Below are 17,960 nucleotides of genomic sequence, written 5' to 3'. Positions count from 1 at the left end.
CCCAGGAGAAGCCGCGTGGCTGAACTCCGGCCTCCAGACCCAAGAGCTGGAGCCTTGATGCCAGGAGGGAACCCACGGTCCGGATTCGCACTGTCCTCCCAGGGACCAGAAAGGGACCTTGCAGGTCTTCCTGAGGACTTGGGACGACGACCCCAGAGCCTGCTGGGCCGGAGCCCCTAGGAGCTACTCGCTGGAAGAGGGCTGTGTGGGGGAACAGGGCAGCACGGAGGGGAGAGCGCAGAGCGGGAACCAAGCCTCTCTGGGGAAAGCCACCGAAAATCCGCAAAAGTGATTTGAAAAAATCCCGGGTTAGGGCGATTCCTGTCCTGGTGCCTGGAGCCTGAGGACTGAGAAGGGGCGGGTTAGTGCCCTTTGTGGAGGGGACAATCTGGAGCCAAAATCCTTCACTCCAGTCCTTGCACTCTGGACCTCCTTTAGGGAGCAGGCCCGCCCTCTGGCCTGGGGTGAGGAGTGGGGGGGGGGGGCATGTGGGGACCCTACGGCCTTTACAACCCAGTTTCTGCTTTCGCTGAAGTTATTCCCGCTACAGGTGCCTCAAATCCTAGAGCTTTGTCTAAGCAGCAGACGCAGAGGGAGACCTGATTTCTGGGGTCCCCATGGGTGGAGGTGGGTCAGCACAGGAGAGGGCACCCGGCAGAGTTCTCTATGCTTCCCCTTGGCCAAGCGGCGCTCAGAGGGGACGCTGACCAAGGCTTCGTTCCCACGAAGCTGGTTTTTGTTTAGTTCTGGAGATTTCGTTCCTAGACCAGATGGTTTTTGGTAAGGGACACAAGCCCCCCTGGTCTCCGCTCAGACACTGAGCTTTCCTGGGGAGGTGGCTTTGCCCCCAGTGCGAGCAGTCAGCAGGGGGCGCGCTCAGCCGCCTCGGTCGCACTCACCTCCAGCCCCGGTGAGCCCCGTGGGCTGTGGTAGGTGGGGAGCTGCCCGCTTTGCTCCCAGGGCAGGGGGTACCCCTCAAGTCGGCCTGCTCCCCGACCACTTGGGCACCTGCCGGTAAGCGCTCCCCCTGATCCGGGAGTGCGGTCCGGCGCGGTGTGGAGGGCGGGCGCCGGAGGGCTAAGGCAGAGCCGTCAGAGCCCGGAGCCCGGGTCGACCCGGGCAGGCAGGTCTGGAGCTGGGGACGCCCGCAGTGTGGCCTTGGCCCCAGCACTCTATCCCAGGGGCGGAAGAAAGAGTGAGACGCGCACCCTAGTTCTTTCTGGATGGACAGTCTCCCTAAACTCTTGGCCAAGTCCAGAGGCAAGTGTGCCTTCTCACCAGGATATTCTCTGGAACAAGTCTGTTTCCACCAGAGCAGAGGCCTCCGCCGATAAGGTGGGAGTAAGGACGGTGGGGGAAGGGAGGAGGGAGGTGAGCTCTTGGGTCTGCTTAGGAGACCCTTCCTGGCACTGACACCATAGTCACACGCAGTGTGATTTCTCTCCCCATCCTAAACCTGCTCCAGGGCTGGGTGGGGCCCACAGAGAAGGCTCCTCCCACTTGGAAAAGCCGGGATGCAGGGGAGCAGACTTCCAGAAGCTCCGCGGAATCGTGGGCCCCTTGACATCACGGTGAGCAAGGCCCTGGCGCTTTTAAGGGCTCCCAGGATAGGGTGGGCAGGGAGTCCAGGTTGCGCCAGCCCCTGCCCCACCCCATGCGGGAGAGCCCCACCATCCAGGCCCCCAGCTGCTCCCGCCAGGACCACCTTCAAGCCCCAAGAGAGAGGGGCGCGCCCAGCCCAAGCCCCGCCCTGCACTATCAGCTCGCCCTGGAAAAGGGAGTGAGCCGGTCAAGAAATTGTTTTCCTGTTCCCTGGCTGGCTTTATCCCCCTAGTACACGGAGCCAGAGACACAAAAGGGAGTTTGTTCTTGAACTCCGCCAACAACCGGGCCAGATCCAGATCGTGTTTCCTTTTCCTCCGCTCGAGCTCACGGTGGTCCAGTTCCCGGGTGCAGGGAGTGGGAGGCGCCTTTGTTCCGCTGACAAAGACCGGAAATCCAGCCAGGGATTGTCGCAGGTTGGAGGGGTCTCCACATCCTTGGGCAGGTTTCAGGGCCGCTGGGCTAAACCCTCGCGCACAGCTTAGGGGCACCCCCTCCGATCCTGATCCTTTTCTCTTGGGGGCCCTAAACCATTCCCTTGAGCCCGCCAGAATCCACACTGAATCTCAGCAAAAAATACCCAGCTGTGTGCACAACAGGGCCTTCGACAAGAGTTGAGACGTCTGGGAATAATTCCTGTGGCCACAGAACAAGTCGGCTTCCCAGCCACCAGGAGGAGGCTGTGGCCAGGGATGGGACAACCCAGGCCTCCTTTATAACAGGCGGGCCAGGTGGCTTCTCAGCACTCTGCCTGGATTATTTTATTTAATCTTTTCCAGAGACTCAGTGAGATAGGTACATTTATCATCTCCAGGGTACCTCTTGGGAAATTGAGGCACAAAGAGATGAAACTAGTTTCTCAAGAGCACACAACTAGTAAGTGGTCAGAATTTGACCGAGATCTGCCCTTAGAACTGCTATACCCTGGGTTGCCAGGGCTCCATGATGGAGCATCTGCCTTTGGCTCAGGTCGTGATCCTGGGGTCCTGGAATCGAGTCCCGCATCACGGGCTCCCTGCAGGGAGCCTACTTCTCCCCCTGCCTGTGTCCCTGCCTCTCTCCCTCTCTGTGTCTCATGAATAAATAAAATCTTAAAAAAAAAGAACTGCTACACCCCGTGGACCCCATTTGTGCACCCACCCAGCATACCCCTGAAAGGAGCGTGCTCTGCACGTGGGGACTCAGATTACTGGCCTGTAAAATGAAGATGATTAGCCGACCCTACTTACTTCATCCTGGAGTGAAGCTTAGACTAAAGGGATGAGCAAACACTCTGAAAATCATAAATATGTTAACATTCGAGTTTTGCTCTCAGTGGGATGGAAAGGAGTGTGTCTTGTCTCCTGGTGGTCTGAGTGGCCGAGTGCGTGCCGGACTTCTCCTGAAGCATTTGCTGTGTCCCTCAGGACAGAGGAGCCACTGTCCAGTAAGATAGCGCTGTGTACTTGGATGAGTTTCAACCTGCCGAGGCAATGGGGGGATATGTTTCAAGGTTCCACAATTAGTGGATGAGTCATGGAGCTAAAATGACCACAAGGTGATGAGGTCGAGTCCTGGGAAAGAAGCAATGCTGGAATCAGATCCTGGCTATCAGCAGTCCACAGATCTCAGGAAGCACCTGTGATGGGCCAAGTATTGCATTAGGTGCACGGAGGGCGATGCACACTTGTTGGTGAGTAGCCCCCCGAAGCTTGCCCCGAGGTCTGTGTTCTTTACTCAGGGAAGGGGGCCCTCCAGCATAGCATCCTAGTTATGGCCTGAATAAACGAGGCACCAACAGGCCTGTCTAGAACCTTCCACACTATGCCAAAAACCTGCCTGGCTCATGATCCATGTTTACTTCCTGTTGACGGCTTCCCTGAGCCTCACACCTGGACTCACTGTCTCACATGTGAGGACAGCTCAGAGTCCACGTGTGCTGAGCTGGGCTGCAGCATGCCTCATGCCTGTGAATGAGTGACCGGTAAGGAATGGAGGCTCCAGGAGGTGTACACAGATACAAGTGCACAAGACAATCATGTCGTAGGACATTCTGTGGAAGGTCCTTATTACACTCTCAGAGGTCTGAGCATATAGCACTGCCTCATGCAGCCTCTGTGGCTCTCCCCACCCCTGAACCTGCTCTCCTGACCCCTCCAGACCAAATCCTCTGGCTGACAGAGACCTGCTCTGGCCTGGGAAACGAACCCTCCTCCCACCACTTCCAGTACGGGGCTGTGTCATCTTTGCAGGTGAAAAGCCTTGAGAGGGCAGATGGAAGACATAGGCACCAGAGCAGAGAAGGAGGCGGTTTTCCCAGGGCCTTGCTTTGGGTCAGGAGCCACCTGTACACACATCTCCAGATTGGGAAGTGAGATCTTGTGAGATGAAACGGTCAACCATTGGGAGGTCAAGCATGGGCCTAGAAGAGGGGAGCCCTGTCAGCTCATAACGACTTAGGGAGCCTTCCCTGTGCTCTGGTCCTTGTGCCTCCCACTTTATGGACACAGCCTCACAATGAGCCTGGGAGATGGGCTCCATCCTCATTCTTCCCATTTTAGAGATGAGAAAGCTGAGGCACCATGAGCTTTGGTGTGTCACCTCTAGGTAAGTGATGGAGACTTGGTTTGTCTCCAGATGGTCTGGCCCTGTACCCGCAGGGGTACAGCATCGCCCCTCACACAGAGATACCCATGCTGCAGAGATGCTGCACCATCCGCTGTCATTAGATGAGGAGAGACAGGGAAGGAGGCAGGGAAAGGAAAGTCCAGCCACCCACCTGGCTGCAGGGACCCAGCCTTTAATCCTCAGAGCCTCCTGGTCCCAGCCCTGAGGGTGGACTTGATGAAGGATGCCTCGAATCTTCCCAAATCAAAGGACGCAGCTGGCCGCACATGCCTCTTGTCCAATAGCCCCTGCTGGGAGAGATTCCAGATGCTGACCCTGGCTCCACTCCCCCTTGTCCTGAGCTTTGATCTAATGAGTTTTAATCCCCGCTGGCGACCTGGCCTCTGTCCATCTGCTTCTGTCCAGCATCCGGACAGCAGCGCCAGCCTCTTTGGGATTCTTTGGCCTAAACACCTGTTCCCATTGGCGATTCTTTTCCCCCAAACCTCCTGTCTTCCCACGGGGGTGGCGTAAACACAGCTGGAGTGAAGCTGTCACTGTGCCCCTCAGCAAACCATCAAGAAAACGTCAAGCAGATTTAATACACTGCAACGAAAAGTCAGGAAGCGTGTTTAATAACATATGAGATGATTCCCTACAAAGGGGGCAATATAGTTTTAAAAGTGGAGATGCTTTCTCATTAGACATCGAGAAAACTTAGCTCCCTAAGAAAACACTGTGTTTTGCTATAGCTCATTCCAAGACTTTGCAGCCCCAACAAACACCAACCAGGGATGTCCTAGGATCCTGCCTGGGGCAGGTGGCACCCAACAGACCTGGTCTAGTACCTAGGCCCTCTTCTCCTCTTGCACACGGTGCCACCCTCTCTGGGCAGGAACAGTCCTCAAGGAGTTGCCGTGATGGCCCTTGGGGGAACCTAAGTCTGGTGCGTAGGATTCCATGCCTATCACGTCCATTTTCCCTGTGGGCTCAGTGATGCCTGGGCACCTGCAGATCTGAATGGCGGGGTGGAGTCAAGGAAGGAGAAGTGACCCGCAGAAGCTGGGCATTAGAGAAGGGGCTGTGAAGAGGAGACATAAACAGACTGCATTTGGGAGAAGCTCCTTCCTGCCCAAGTAGGGCCATCTGTTCTGGCCGAGAACCCGAGAATCCATGTGGGTGTACCTGTGTCATGCACCAAGCTTCATTTTTCATTCCAGGACCCTGTGATGTCAGGATGCTCTGACCATCCTTGAGCCTCTGCTGGAAGCATGTCGCGTCTGGGCTTTTATGTCATGTGTGCTAGGCAAAGGGCCCACCCCTACCCCTGGTGACCAGGCCCCAAGGGTCCCTACCTAATCCACCTGGCTTGAAACTATACCCCAGTCGCCTCTGAAGCAAAACTGCCCCGACATTGGGGTTCCGGGATTCAAAGCTCCCGGGACTGCAGGGACGGGACAATCGGAGTTTGGGGAAATCACCTGCTTCCAGTGAATTTTCTTTACCTAAAACCACAGGTGTGGATGCACCCTTGTTTCCACTAGAGCGTCTCATGGCTGAGAATCAGGTGGCTCTGGGTTTTACCTTCATGAGCCTTTCTGCAGACCCTCCAAGGATGTGAGTAGTGAGTCTGTCCCCAAGCACTTGGAGAAAATGGGAAGTAGCCTGCAAAGACCTAGGAAGGGGTTGGGGGGGGGGGGTAGAAAGGGGGCGTGTGGTGGTGCCCCTCTCTCCTGGGCCTCTGTCCCCTCACGCTGAAGCTCTGCGGGCACAGGCTGGGAGGCGCAGGTCCTTCCGGGTGACACTGTCCTGTCCTGTAGCCCAGGAAGGGGACGCCGGGCAGCTTCACCAGGTGTCCCGTGGCCAGTTCTGACCCAGCGGGGCTCAAACATGTGCAGGTGTGGAGGTGCTGGTGGAGACGGCCCCTGGCCTCTCCCTCCGCTCTCAGCTCATTTGTTCTCTCTGTGCAGCAAACCCACGCTGAGCGTGATCTGAGTCCCACGCGAAGACTGGCAACCTGTCAGAGGTGAGTGACCACGGGAGGGACAGGAGGCCAGCGGGTCTAAGAACAGGTGGTCTGGGCGTGCCCAGGAGGGGAGATAACTCATGATGGGTAGTGGGGGCACCACGCTGAGCTGGCCCCCCAGGGGCCCGAGAAGCCTGGCATACTGTTGCCCTGTGGTGGTCAGCTTTGTGACCCTGGGCAAGCCAGTGACCGCTTCTGCCACAGTTCCCGGGGTGCAGGGGGTGCCTTCTGCCTCCCTTGAGCCATGCACTGAGAATTTGGGGCTGGACAGACATGCAGGCACTACCACTCACATTAGCATTTCACTTCCCAGATGAGGTGCCGGGAAGTGACGGCCCCTCTCAGAGCCGGTGTGTTCCTGGCTCCTGCGGGCTCTGGCTCAGAGGACACAGCCTGGCACTGCGTCCCACGTGGGGGTTTCTAACCTGTCCCTCCTGTAGGGGAGGCGGAGTGGACTGCGGGTGGGAGATGGGAGCCTGAACAGAGCTCATTCGTGCTGGGGTGACAGTGCCCGCCTCCTGTCATGTCTTTCCCAGACCCTGAGAATGCAGCCCTATTTGCAGATGTCATTAGTCGGATTAAGGTGAGGACCCCCCGGAGCAGAGCGGGCCCTCTATGCATCAACTGGTGTCCTCACGGAAGAGAGGAGGACACAGAGACACCAGAGAGTAAGGCCTCACGTGGATGAAGGCAGAGACGGGGCCGAGTGTCCACAAGCCTGGTGCCTCAGGTGCTGCCAGCAGCGCCAGGACCCCAAGATCAGGGGCCCCCTGCCCTGCAAGGCCCCAGGGAGCCCGGCCTTGCCCACACCCCAATCTAGGCCTCCAGGCTCCAGACAGGGACAGAACACACCTCCACTGTTCAAGCCCTTGGTCTGTGGGACTTTGTGCACAGACGGCGCCGAGTGCAGGGCTGTGGTGCAGCAAGGTTACTCCCAGGCCGGAGTTGGGGGGAGGGTGCGGTGCAGTGCAATTGCTGATGCCATGTCTCCCTGCCCATCGGCCTGGGGAAGGGTGCTCACAAGGCTCCCAAGGTGCGAGGGTGGGATGTGAGCGTGCTGCAGATGCCCTCTCCCCACCCTCCCTCAGGCCCCAGCACCCACCTGACCTCTCCCTCAGAGTTCTCAGGGCAGCTGTGTGGGCTGGGCAGGGGTGAAGTCCGGGGAGCAGATGCTGGCCCAGCCGGCAAAAAAGATGTTTCTTAAGCTCACAGGACCCCGAGGGGGTGGCCACATGGCCCGGAGGGCCTCAGGGGAGTGCCACCCCCAAGCCCCCAACATCAGCAGGCAGAGGGCAGGCGTGATGGAGAGCTCAGGGCTGTCCCAGGGGAAGGCAGGACAGGCCAACAGCTTAGGTTGACTGGTTTGAGGAATCCCAGAGTGTCTAAGCTGTGGGGTGGATCTGAGTTGCCCAGCACGTCCTCTCACACTGGGGTGATTAAAACTGCTGCTGCTGCTGCCCCGGGGATTCACAGGCCAGTTGGGGGTCAGTGGCTCTAGATTGTTTGGTTTGCATATCAGAGGCTGCTCGGCTGGCCCTCCTAGAGACTGCCACCCTGGAGGGGCAGTCTCTCCCCAGCCAGAGACAGCATCATACTGTACAGCACACCAGATGTACTCTATGCACACTCAGTTCTTGAATTGAATGTCTGTCTTAACTCTTGACAAGACCTGCGTTTGAGCAGGGACGACGTGGGCTCGCCTGCGGCCACCTGTGTCACCCCACCTGCCAGGTGTGCTCGGTGCTTGTGGAGCACTGCCCCCCAGAGGCCCTGAAGAGCGGCTCTGAGGGGCACCTGAGGTCAGATGGGGGTAAGGCAGGAGAGGAGTGTGAGCTCTGTCGGCAGCTTTTGCTTTATTTGCAAAGCGTCGCTTTCGGATGAGTGTCACTGCATCACAGGAGTGCTGTGTGCCCACTGTCCAGAGACCACAGGGGTCCTTGCATGTCACCCGGCACCCGAGGACATGACATTGCTGCCCATCTGCCGTTGCCTGCTGCCCAGTCCTCCCCCTGTGCTCTGTGGATGTTTGCTCAGAGCAGGAAAGAGCTGGGGCCCGTGACCTTGAAGGGGAAACACGGCTTTGCAACGTGCCAGGCTCCCTTCCGGGGGGCACGCGGGGTCTGGCCACACATCTGCCTTGAAATCCGTGGATGAAGGGAGTTGCTGTCCGTGCAGTGACAGCTCAGCCTTGAGGCCGGGAGAAGAGGAGCCTGCATGCTGCGTCCCAGCCATGGTCCCTGGGTGGCCCTGCTGCCGTGGGCGGCAAAAGTGATGGGGCCAGAGACTAGGGACTGGGGAAGGGGGTGGGGAGGGTGCAGAGCGGTGCCTCTCACCCCTGGGCCCAGCTTCCTGGTCCTCATTCTGCACGATTGTCTATTCTCCTCTCCTCTTCCATTCAGGAGGCAGAGCTGTGTGCGGGATGTGCGGGGCCGACAGTAGGAGGGCCATTGGAGCCAGTCCATGCCGGGGTCCCCCTGTCCCTAATTACCTTCGAAGTGACGTGCCTCCTGGGAGCACCAGCGACCTGCCCGCCTGGTCCTGGCCTCCAAGTCAACGTTTCTCAAACAGTGTTCCTGGGAACGTTAGTTTCTCTGGGTGTTGGCCATGCAGAACAGAAGGGGTTTCCCTGGGAGGAAGAGTGGGGCATACAAGGTTAAGATACGTGTGTAAGCATATTAAAGGCTCTGAGAACTCCTGCAGTCATCAATCTGTGTGTGTCACTTAACCAGGGGTCTTCACTGGAGTCTTTCCCCCACGGCTCCTCGGGATCACTCAGCGTCTGCCGTTCTGGAACACTCAGGAGGGTCTTGTTTTACAGCATTGAAGGGAGATGGTCTGGGAGCAGGTCAACAGCACACATGGTTTCCATTTCTGTGACCTAATAACCAAGCAGAGTTGGCCCACAGACAGGTTTGAAAGCTGTTACCTGGGCCAGCTCCTGGGGAAGATGAGGCCATTTGTTGTCAGGGCCTTTGGTCTCCCTGTCTCGTCCACATCCTCCCTGTCAGGGACCCCTCTCCTTGACCTCCTTGCTCACGTTTGCTATGTTCTGATTCTGCCCATCTTTCCTCTCCTTGAGATTTTCCTTCATGACGAGGTTAGAGAGCTTGTTTATACTAATGTGTAAATGGCTTGCCAGCTGATATCACTTAAATTTGGCATGGGCAGGAAGCTTTGTGTCCACTGCCCACATGCCTGGGTGTTTCCCTTCCAGCCGAGGACCACTGCCTGTCCCCACTTGCTGTGAGTTGAGAGTGTCCTCTTTAATTACAGAATTTCAAAGTTGGTTAGAGTTGGTCTCTTCTGATGACAGCATTTGTTCATTCAACAACTATTAGTAGCACCTGCTATGAAGTGACCAGGTCCTACTCTAAACGCAGGATGTACACTGGTGGGTGAGAAGGCTAAGGCCCCGGGGGCTCAGCTTCCAGTGGAGAAGAGGGAGAAAGCCAAGGTAAGGAGCTGAGGACACTTAATTCTAACAGAGAGTCGCTGGAGGCTGAGTGAGGAGCGACCATCAGGAGAGCATCAGCTGTCAGCGTGCGAAGGCAGGGAGAGGGGGTTCTGGATGCGTGGGTCCAGGTGGGCAAGTGTGTTCTGCGAAGGGCCCATGCTTAAATGCAGAGAAAGTGGCTTTGGGACCACATGTGTCTCTGCATGTTCTTCTCTAGATGCGAGAGAACCGCAGCTGGGTCACCTTAGGTCCGGATCCACGACGGCCTTGTGCCCACCAGAGGGCACTGCTTTTAGGGAAATTGTTTTTCTTCAAAACAAGACAAAGTAGGGGCACCTGGGTGGCTCAGTGGTTGAACATCTAGCTTCGGCTCAGGTCGAAGTAAATAACAACTTAAAAAAAAAAAAGCAAGACAAAGTAAAAATGTCAAAAGCATCCGTGTAAGTCTAGGGTTTGGAGGAGGCAGGTGCCTGAGGTTATGAAGGTGAGCGGTCTGCGTGCTCTAGGCCAGCCGCTGGCTCTCGGGTTTGGCCGGACACCAGCCCGGTGTGGCCGTGACCGCGTGCTGTAGGTGTGGTTGACGCTTCACCAGTAGCCTCCGAAGAAGCAAACCACCCTCCAGAATGCGGGTGGGCCTCAGCCCATTGGTCGAAGGCCGTAAGAACAAAGACCGAGCTTTCCTGGGAAGGATTCTGCCTCAAGACTGACACGGAGGCCCCGCGCGAGTCTCCAAGGCTGCCGCCGCCCTTCAGAACTCCCCCGTCACCAGCTCCTACCTGAACTTCCAGGCCACTACGACTTTCAGACTCGCCAGTCCCCAAGGACAGAGAGAGAGAGAAAGAAAGAGAGGCAGAGACACCGGCAGAGGGAGAAGCAGGCTCCAGACAGGGAGCCTGATGTGGGACTCGATCCCCGGATCCCAGGATCACACCCTGAGCCCAGGACAGATGCTGGGCCACCCAGGAGTACCAACTGACCCAACTTCTTTTTTTAAAAAAATATTTTATTTATTTATTCATGAGAGACACAGAGAGAGAGAGAGAGGCAGAGACACAGGCAGAGGGAGAAGCAGGCGCCACGCAGGGAGCCCGATGTGGGACTCGATCCCGGGTCTCCAGCATCACGCCCTGGGCTGAAGGCGGCGCTAAACCACTGCGCCACCCGGGCTGCCTCTGACCCAACTTCTTCTTCTTTTTTTTTTTAATAGATATTCTTTTTTTTATATAAGTTTATTTTTTACTGGTGTTCAATTTGCCAACATACAGAATAACACCCAGTGCTCATCCCGTCAAGTGCCTCCCTCAGTGCCCATCACCCACTCACCCCCACCCCCCGCCCTCCTCCCCTTCCACCACCCCTAGTTCGTTTCCCAGAGTTAGGAGTCTTTTCATGTTCTGTCTCCCTTTCTGATATTTCCCACTCATTTTTTCTCCTTTCCCCTTTATTCCCTTCCATCATTTTTTATATTCCCCAAATGAATGAGACCATATAATGTTTGTCTGACCCAACTTCTTAAATAAATCTCCCTCTGTCTCTCTCTCCTCCCTCCCCACATACTTTCTTGGTTCTGTTTCTCTGGAGAATCCAAAGGCAACAGCTCAGAAACAAGCTATTAATCCGGCGCCTCCTGGTAAACCATCTTGAGCCGCTGGGCCTTCCCCGGGAGAGACGAAAGACAGGACTTCCCTGGGAGGCCATGGGGCCGGGCAGCCGCCACATAAACCAGGACCTCTGTGAACCTCCACAGCCACACTGAAGACCTTCCCTCTGTTCCTGTCTTTCTTGCCCCAACCCCCCAGGGCCAAGGTGGTGTGGCAGCCAAGAAGCATAGCCACCTGCCACAGGCATTGGTGGGGGGCAGGGGGTGGATGGGACTCCCATGTGTCACCTGCAGGTCCCCTCCCCTTCCTAGGCTGTCCCATGGCCTAGGAGGCAGCCCTCTGACCCCAGCCCTGACCCCATCATTTGGTATCTGGAGGTCCTGAAGGCTTTCCCTTCCCAAATCCCAAGTCTGAGCACAGATTAGCCTCAGTCAGCTCTTCTTCCCTGGGCCCTGTGCTGTAGGATCAAACAAGAAGGTCTACAGATATTCCTGTCATGCGGGGTAGAGACAGGAACTGTCCCTCTGGATGCAGGAAGAGACATGATCCCCAGTCTCCTCTCACCCGGGCGAGGTCAGGAAGCCAAGTGTGGGACAGAGGCTAGTAAGTGGGAGGGACCATCTCCCATGGCTGCTGCTGGCCCCCTAGTCCCATAGGACGAAGGAGGCCCCCGTGGACATGCAGGGCAGCATGTAGGAGGTGCCTGGACACCGGGCAGCTTCGAGCGGTGGGGGGCAGAGCCACCGGGACCCAGGCACCACTGGTCTCCACTCTTGTTTGAGACACAGATGCATCTCCAATGAAGCCTTTCTACATTCTGGAGAACTCTTTTTGGGGACCCTGGTCCAACTGCGCATCGGCTCACATCCCCGGCACCAGCTCACACCTCCTGAGGGACTCTGTTGGCCAGTGGGGAGTAAAATGGGGTCTGGGGCAGCAGGCATTTGAAGGGGAGGGTGATGGTGCGGGAAAAGCCCTGCCAAGAAAGGAAGGTTGAGGGGGGCCTATCTCAGGGGCCACACACTCCTGGAACCCACTGGGTCTCTGTGGCTGTGGATGGTAGGCCCTGCCTTCTCAGTAGCTCAGAGGAAGCTGGGGCTGCTCTAGGGCCTCCACGTGGGGATCTCCTGTGATTCTTGCCTCTCTGTACCATTGGGCTTCTGGGTGGCAGCACAGGTTCAAGTGGAGACTTCGGGGTGTGTGTGTGAGCATGTGTGCGCACGCGTGAGCCCTGACTGGGGAGACTGTCTAATTCAGCGAGAGGACGGATCGGTCCAATGGGCACAGGAGAAGTCAGACCTTTCTGGAATCTAAGTCACCTTGCTAGTCTGTCAAATGGTGTTCGTTTATGCAGACGGAGCTAGGCTGGATGATGGGGATGGAGGTCCAGGGACCAGGAGGGACAGGAGAAACCTGCCACATGGAAGACACTTGTGCTTGGCTCTCCTCGCAGCCGAGCAGTGGTAAGTGCCTTGTGGAATTATTACATACAGGGAATGAATTTTAAAAATTCATGCTTCCCTATGTTCTTCTCTTCATCACACGGTTCTTTAAAAATATCACCCTCAAACAGCGATCTTAAATATTTAACAGGATCATTCTTGATTAAAATCTAATAAAAGGTGGGGGTCACCTTCTGCATAAAACACATGCATACAACCCAGGTGGGTAAACTCCAGGAACTGTTCTTGTGCCTCCGAGTGGGGTCCTTGTTCGGTTCGGGTTCTCCGAGGGTCCTGCCCCTGCGTCCATCCCCAGAGTCCCAGACACCTGCTATTTCCTCTCACCTGGGAGGTCCACTTCCAACTCCAAGGATGGGGATCCAGTTCCCTGGGCCCCACGGTCTTTATCCTGTCTCCTCCGGGACCAGCTCATGAGGTCACATTTTACCAATGGGTTTGGTTTGGATGAGGGGTGTAACCCCTTGTTCCCAAAGGGTTTATTTTGCTAAGCCCTGTGCAGGCCCAGCCCCGAACCAGCCAAGCAGGAGCTCAGCAGGGGCATCCTGGGGGTGAGCGTGCTGCGTGCGGCGTGCCGTGTGGCTCCTGGTCATTTCTGAAGGTGAGGACTCATTTACACCTGAACATCATCTGCGCATCTCAGGGCAAGCTTGCATTTGCTCCAGAGAAAACCCTTCTTCAGGTGGCGGTGGTGGCAGCAGCGGTGGCGCTCTTTGGCAACAGACTCTGCATCAGAGGCAGAGAAAGCACGTTGGATCCCACGATGTCCAGGGGGCGATGTGCACTCCTGTGTTGATGGTGGAGTGTTTCGTGGGTTACAAATAAAAAGCCACAGCCCCCGCCCCAGCCCACCCACCACCACCAGCGGAGCTTCCTTCCTCCCCCAGGGCGGCTGTGGGTAGACACAGAGTGCATTTTCAGAGCTGGGAGCCCCGCACCCCTGTTCTCCTGGCAAGTTGGAGGCACCCCTCAAGAGGCTCCCTCCATGGATCAGGCCCACTGACGCCTTGCGCTCACCGGGGTCTGGCCTGTGCAGTGAGCTCCCCCTGTGGGCTAATCATGACTTCCCCCCAAACAACCTGGCCCAGAAGCTTCTCAGGTCACCCTGCCAGCCCACGTTTCCTCACATGGTTCCTCCTGGCTGCAACGGGGTGGCTGGGAAGTGAGGTCTTCCACAGGGTGTCCTGGGTGCAGCCCAGGTGTTCTGGAAGGTTCTAAAAGGAAGAGAAGCTTGTAGGGGCAAAGAGTGAGCCCTGCCATAGCCGCTGAGGCACTGAGCAGTTACAGGAGCGGAGCAGGTACAGAGAAGAGCTGCCTGTCCACTGGTCACATGTGAGGGGACACCTGTGCCCTCAGGTTACTGCCCAGCATGGAGCTTCCCTTGGATCCCCGGGCCGGAGTCAGGAAGTAGGAGAGATGACTCTTACCTTGCAGTCGGGGTGTGGGGGCGAGGTCCCCACAACAGACTGTCCCTGGGCCCCCTGGCTACCCCACCTGTGTCTCAGGCCCTAGGACTCTACCCCCCACCCCGGGCCTTCCACACACCTGCACATTCCCGATGAGGTGGAGGAGTGAAGGGCCAGCGTGAGCGCCTGGCTGCCCAGCTTGGGTAGGGCTGCCAGACCATGAACTAGGAGCTCAAACAGGAGAAATGCATGGATCTGGACCCCAGATCCAGGTGTGGCCACGCCTGGCTCCCTACAGGCACCAGGGAAGGATGTGCTCACGGCCTTCTTCCTGGAGTCTGGTGGTCCCTGGGCTTGAGGCCGCAGAACTCCAGCCTGTACCCAGCGTCCCTCACCCCTGAACCTGCACCTGTCAGCCTCTGCACTCCCCTTTCTATGGGGACACCAGTCACCTGGATTAGAGCCATCTGGTCCAGTGTGACCAGTCTTCACCTAACTGGTCACACCAGCAGTGGCTTTGTTTCCAAATATGGTCACATTCGGACTTACTGGGGGTTTGGACTTCAACGATCTTTTTTTGGGGGGGGCATAATTCAGGCTATAAGAAGGGTTCTGTCCAACTGATGGGGAGGTGGGGGGAGGCAAGCAGGAGGGAAACCCACGGGAGGGGGTTAACTGTGTTTCAAGGCTTTACCTCTTCACAGACTGGGGACAGACATGCCACTTTATCTTCCCTCCTATCTTCCATCTGTGTCAGTGAGGCAAGCAAAGGGTGAGGCATAAACCCACAAGGACAGGAGAGCATATGGCAGCAAGGGCCACCGTTGGCCTTAGAGGTGGGTACCCTGGAGCCAGGGGTGGGTGTGAGGGAGTGGAGACACTCAGACCAGCACTCAGCCCAGGTGGGGTGGGCAGGGTAGGCGGGCCACCAAGGATGGGGGACCCGCCGGGAGGGAGATGACCCTGTGCTGGCTGGGGGCATATTATAGTCCTGTCAGGGACCATGCAGGCGAACGAGTGATGGCTTCACGTGGAAGGTAAGTTCATGGGGACAGGTGATGAGTGACAGCAGGAACAGTAAAAAAGCTGCACAAGAAAATAAACACCTTACCATGTAAGGGGGGTAAACTACAAATAGTATTTATGCCATCAGATTATTGCAAGGGTTCAATATTAGTTTAAGTGAATTATGCTTGGAGGAAGGGGCAGAAAAAGTGTGTGTGGGGGTGTGTGTGGGGGGGGCGTATGAGAGATTGAGACCCCTAACCTCCGTGGGAGGCACCAGCCAGGCAGCCCCTTGCAGGTTTCATCCACATGAGGAAGATTCTAGAAACAACATCTAGAAGGCATGTGAATGGCTGCCCAAGGGGTGGGAGCAGAGTGCAGGGCTGCTCCTCTGCATTATAAATCGGCTGAACCGTGTTACATTTTAAACGTAATATGTCGCTAAACTAAAAGAGGGGCAACCTCCTGGAGTCCTTTGTCAGAGCCCGTGGGGGTGGGGGTGGGGGTGGCTTGGTGGGAGCCCTGAGGACGTGTACACAGATGTGGCGGGCTGGCGCGGGCTCTGGTCTCAATGGGTGCCAGCCGGGCCCAATGCCCTCCTTGTGGTCGGGGCTGTGGGGCGTCCCTGTCCCAGGCGCCCATGCCGGAGACCCTGGCCAGATGCTTGGCCTGGCTCACATTGCGACCCCAGGGTGACGCACGGGGGCAGGAAGGCAGGGTCGTTGGCTGGCGGGGCTGGAAGGGCACATGTTCGGGCTGAGGAGGTGCCCTGAAAGCGCGCCCCCGGATCATCTTTCCCCGAGTCTGCGTCTGGTCTGTATTTGGCCACAGATGGGTGTGTGTGTGTGTGTGTGTGTGTGTGTGTGTGTGTGTGTGTGTCGGGGGCTCTGGGCCTGGAGGGGCTGTCCACGCAGCTGCCTCTGGCCAGGAGCCCAGCCTGGACCCTCAGGACCTACATCTGGAGCGACGGCATCTCTGGTACCTGGCTCCACCTGCGGTGAGGGATGCGGGGGAACCGCGGGGCCTGCCCAGGGTGCTGTGGCTTGCAGAGACCTCAGGTGGCCCTCCGTGGCCCTGGGGCTCTGGGAGCGACATTCGGGGACCCTTGTTCCTTCGATCAGAGAGGTCTGTTCTCAGCAGTGTCCAGGGCCCCCAAACAGCCGAGAGCCGCCGTCCTGAGTGTGGCTGGGCCTGCAGGCTCTCCAGCGCTCGGATCTGTCCTTGGCCACGAAGGGCAGCGCTGAGCAGTGATGTGCCGGCCTCTTACCTGGAGGGGCAGAGCCGGTGTCACTGTGTCCCTCGGGCGCTGATGGGCCCCTCCCGGCTGCTTGTGTGCAGAAAGAATTCCCAGCCTTTCCTCTGTGATGCTCCCTTTACTAACAGGACTCCCAGCTGTTTGCTCCCAGGAATGAGGAAAAAAACAAAACAAAACTGTGTTTTTCTTCATTAATGTGCCTGCTACCCAAGCGACTCATTTGAAAATTCATTTTGGCAGGGCCTGCAGCATCTGTTACCATTTTGCCTACCCCAAGGGCACAGGTGCTTACCTGCCGGCCTCAGACGGCCCTACGCCAGCAGCCTCACGCAGCCTTGCTCCCTTCCCGGGTTTCGACAGCAGGCAGGGGCAGCTGGGAACCATCGGGTCCGTTTCCCCACCAGGTCGGGTCTGGCAGCCAGAGCCTGTCCCCCACGCCCCCGGCCCCGCACAGGAGGCAGGTGTGCATACCTGGCCACAGCCCTGCGGCCCCTTCGTCACGGCTGAGCCCTGACGATGCCCACTGCGTGGAGCCCTCCGAGTGGGGCCCCTCGGTGCAGGGCGGAGGCTAGGATCCATTTCCTCCTGGGACACTGCCGGGAGGCGGGGGGAGTTGGTGCTCTCCTCGCAGGGGTCCTTGGAGATCCGCGGCAGGAGAGGTAGGTTATAAAACGGGTATGAGTGGCTAGTCAACAACCACCAGACTGTAAGGTGCCTGGGGAAGGGGTCTGGGTCGACCTGGAGGCTGCTTCTCCTGCATCATGAATTTGACCTTCTGGGTGTTGACATTTTGGCCATATGCGCGCTGCCCTTCCCAAACTGTCATTTTCAGCCCCAACTCCCAGTCCCCCGGAACCTCAGTGAATAAGCTGCCTAAAACCCTGTCTGGTTTTTCTGCCTAAGAGAGAGAATGGATCACCCACAGCAATATTCCCACCAGGACCGGCCACATCAGAAACACTTCTCGCCGCCTCCCCGTCCCCTCACCCGTGTCTGCGAGGGTGAGGGCGAGGAGGACGCAGGTGCAGCAGCAGCCACCAGGGGGCGCGGGCGCCGCTCGGAGAAGGTGACAAAGCACCAGGGGGGGAAGGACACCCAGCCCCAGGGCCTCCCTCTCTCCCAGCTCCGGGGGACTGAGCGCTGCAGGGGAGCCTGTGTCCCTGGAAGGGGTGGGCGGGGGTCACTGCGGCTCGTGCCAGGAGGGGCGGCGGACGGGAGTGACGCACAGTTTGGAGGACAGAAGCAGCCTCTGTCCTCAAGCAGGAAAGCCTCCCCGCGCAGAACACGGTGGCCACAAGCCCAAATCTGGGGGGAAATGAGGGGTGGCTCCTGGGGACCTTGTGAAGGTGTCAGAGACAAGGGAGGGGTGCTTCCCTGACGGGGTCCCCATGGCAGCCAGAAGTGGTTTCCAGAAGGCTGAGGTGGGATTCCCAGGGTGGGTCCCAAATCCTCTGCGATGGAGCAGGAAATGCTCCTGTGGGGTGGATCTTTCTGGAACACTGGGTCTGCTGAATCTTTGGTCAAGCAGGCTCCCCTTGCCTTCCCCAGGTGTGTGGGGTGAGGAG

Source organism: Canis lupus, chromosome 16 (assembly GCF_003254725.2).
Source record: "Canis lupus dingo isolate Sandy chromosome 16, ASM325472v2, whole genome shotgun sequence".
In the NCBI taxonomy this organism is placed as follows: Eukaryota; Metazoa; Chordata; class Mammalia; order Carnivora; family Canidae; genus Canis; species Canis lupus.
The sequence above is the reverse complement of the archived record's forward strand: the minus strand, read 5'-3'. Positions refer to the sequence as shown.